Genomic DNA, 3,952 nt, shown 5'->3' on the forward strand with positions numbered 1-3,952 from the left:
GTGATTGCCTTTCATACAATAAAGCGACAACCATATGGCTCCTGCCAGTTGCCGATAACTGTGTTATAAAACATGATCATCTCATACAATAAAATTTAACATCATGTCTTGACCATATCACATCACAACATGCCCTGCAAAAACAAGTTTGATGCCCTCTACTTTGTTGTTGCATGTTTTACGTGGCTGCTACGGGCTGAGCAAGAACCGTTCTTACCTACGCATCAAAAACCACAACGCGGTATAGTGATTGCTTTTTGATCTTCAGAAAGAACCTTGTTCATTGAATTTTATTCAACTAAAGTTGGAGAAACTGACACCCACCAGTCACCTGTGTGCGAAGCACGTCCGTAGAACCAGTCTCGCGTAAGCGTACACGTAATGTCGGTCTGGGCCGCTTCATCCAACAATACCGTCGAATCAAGAATCAACTAGTGACGGCAAGAAATATGTATATACCCACGCCCGCAACTCCTTTGTGTTCTACTCGTGCATATAACATCTACGCATAGACCTGGCTCAGATGCCACTGCTGGGGAACGCAGTAATTTCAAAAAAAATCCTACGCACATGCAAGATCAATCATGGTGATGCATAGCAACGAGAGGGGAAGAGTGTTGTCCACGTACCCTCATACACCGTAAGCGGAAGCATTATGACAACGTGGTTGATGTAGTCGTACGTCTTCATGATCTGACTGATCCTAGTACCGAAAGTACGGCACCTCCGCGATCTGCACATGTTCGGCTCGGTGATGTCCCACAAACTCTCGATCCAGCTGAGTGTCGAGGGAGAGCTTCGTCAGCAAGATGGCGTGACGACGGTGATGATGAAGCTACCGGCGCAGGGCTTCACCTAAGCACTACGACGATATGACCGAGGTGGATTATGGTGGAGGGGGCACCGCACACAGCTAAGGGATCAATGATCAACTTGTGTGTCCTAGGGTGCCCCCCTGCCCCCGTATATAAAGGAGCAAGGGGGAGGCCGGCCGTCCCTTGTTGGCGCGCCAAGGAGGGGAGGAGTCCTCCTCCTAGTAGGAGTAGGACTCCCCTTTCCTAGTCCTACTAGGAGGAGGAAGGGGAAAGGAAGGAGAGGGAGAGAAGAGAAGGAAAGGGGGGCGCCGCCCCCCTTCCCTAGTCCAATTAGAACTAGAGGGGGAGGGGCGTGCAGCCCTGCCTTGTCCGGCCCTCTCTCTCCACTAAGGCCCATGTTGGCCCATTAGATCCCCCAGGGGTTCCGATAACCCCCCCCCCCGGCACTCCGATAATTATCCGATGACCCCCGGAACTCATCCAGTGTCCGTATATAGTCATCCAATATATCAATATTTATGTCTCGGCTATTTCAAGATTCCTCGTCATGTCCGTGATCACATCCAGGACTATGAACTATCTTCAGTACATCAAAACACATAAACTCATAATATCGATCGTCACCGAACGTTAAGCGTGCGGACCCTACGGGTTCGAGAACTATGTATACGTGACCGAGAAACGTCTCTGGTCAATAACCAATAGTGGAACCTGGATGTTCATATTGGCTCCCACATATTCTATGAAGATCTTTATCGGTCAAACCGCATAACGATATACGTTGTTCCCTTTGTCATCGGTATGTTACTTTCCTGAGATTCGATCGTCGGTATCTCAATACCTAGTTCAATCTCGTTATCGGCAAGTCTCTTTACTCGTTCCGTAATGCATCATCCCATAACTAACTCATTAGTCAAATTGCTTGCAAGGCTTATAGTGATATGCATTACCGAGAGGGCCCAGAGATACCTCTCCGATACTCGGAGTGACAAATCCTAATCTTGATCTATGCCAACTTAACAAACACCATCGGAGACACCTGTAGAGCATCTTTATAGTCACCATGTTACGTTGTGACGTTTGATAGCACACTAAGTGTTCCTCTGGTATTAGGGAGTTGCATGATCTCATAGTCATAGGAACATGTATAAGTTATGGAGAAAGCAATAGCAACAAACTAAACGATCATTGTGCTAAGCTAACAGATGGGTCAAGTCAATCACATCATTCTCTAATGATGTGATCCTGTTAATCAAATGACAACTCATATCTATGGTTAGGAAACATAACCATCATTGATTCAACGAGCTAGTCAAGTAGAGGCATACTAGTGACATTTTGTTTGTCTATGTATTCACACATGTACTAAGTTTCCGGTTAATACAATTCTAGCATGAATAAAAAACGTTTACCATGATATAAGGAAATATAAATAACAACTTTATTATTGCCTCTAGGGCATATTTCCTTCAGTGGCTAGTCTAAGTCATCTTAGAGCAAGTGAAAAAGAGGAGTGGGCTCTCATGCAAGAGCCGCTATATGCGGATTCCTAGGCCGATATACAATAAATATGAAGAAAGAGAGAGAAGATGAGAAAAAGTAGTACTCTTATAGCCAGCCTTATAGCTAACATTATTGAATGAGTGGCTACAAGTGATGGCTCTATATGACATGGCAACATCATATTGCCAGCAGGTGGCTATACTATTAACCATGCTCTTGTGCACCGTGACCGAGACGAAGTGGAAAGCGAGAGAACTTAATGTTGTTTTGCTAATTAATAGGATTACATGCAATGAACTAACCACTGCATTTCATGTTTGATAGTCTCAAGTCATTGAAAGCATGCACGGCCCACATCTCTCATTGGTTCATACGTCACGAAATAAGAAATGGGGAGGGAGTTAATGTACCCTGCATAAGTGGTTTGGGATGGAGGGGGGCGCAGCTTCATTGACTTACTGCACCTGCGTTTGGGTGAATGACTAGTGGGCCCAACAGGTGGCTGGCCCACCTGTCATACAGCCAAAGGCAGGTGCAGTAGAGGGCCAGGAGTAGATGGCCAAGACACACGTGAATGCAACGAAGTATGCACTTCTCATATAAAGGCTCCCCGCTAGTCCAATCTACGAAATCCTACGCACCTACGCACCCTAACCAAGGGCAAGAGGGATCACTCCAGTCGCAAGATCAGTTGACTAGAAGCTAGACCCATGGAGGCGATGAGCGCGAGCATCAGCCGGCTGTGCCAGATGGTCCACGACGCTGGCCCATGGCCCAGCACCGAGGAACATCTCCAGGTCGTGCTTGAGGCCGCCGGGGCGAGAGGCCGCTTGGACGACAGCTTCGTCTCCTTGTTCGACAAGGTCCTCGTCGGCTTCCTCAACAAGTTCACCGTCGTCAAGAAGCCCACGGACGACCTTGACGTACGCCTCTAGCCCACGCGCACAGGCTCTATGATGCCCGCCACCCTAAATGGCCTCTATGGTGACAACCTCTTTGACGCACTAGTGGCCCTGCGACTGCCCGCCGTCGCACCGGAGAATGTCCACCTCGAGGTCGCGCTCGCCGCGCAGCGCCTGGCGCAGCAAGACACCATCGACATAATCACCCATGTCTACGTGCAAATCGTCCACAAGGACTACTACATGCCAGAGGAGGACGATACGTCACTGGCCTTCTTGACCTGCAGGGCAACCTTGGACGGCGTTGTTCAGAAGCACGTTGAGCTCGCCACCAACACCGCTGCTCCTCACACGTCGGTTGGTGTCCCGGCGCACTAGGGCGTGAGGATGTCGTTGATGGATCCGTATGTATCTTTATCTTTCCGTCAAATCCATGTAGTAGTATATGGTACTACTAGTAATTATCTTACCTTTCGCATCAACTTCATAATTTTCGTACGTACTCCATGCATGAACCGCGCCAGAACCAAACTTCTCATTACTCTAGGGAAAATTGTTATTTCTATCTATCAGACGCGCCATGGAGCATAACCAAATTTTACAAGTTACAAGTTCAAAAGGAAAAGCCTGCCGTATTCTCGTCGCACCCCCACACGGTTGGTTTGGCACGCTGCTCAAGGTGGAATGCATTCTATGTTGCATTTTCACTTACAAGCGGGACCGTGGTTGAGC

Source organism: Triticum urartu, chromosome 6 (assembly GCF_003073215.2).
Source record: "Triticum urartu cultivar G1812 chromosome 6, Tu2.1, whole genome shotgun sequence".
NCBI lineage: Eukaryota > Viridiplantae > Streptophyta > Magnoliopsida > Poales > Poaceae > Triticum > Triticum urartu.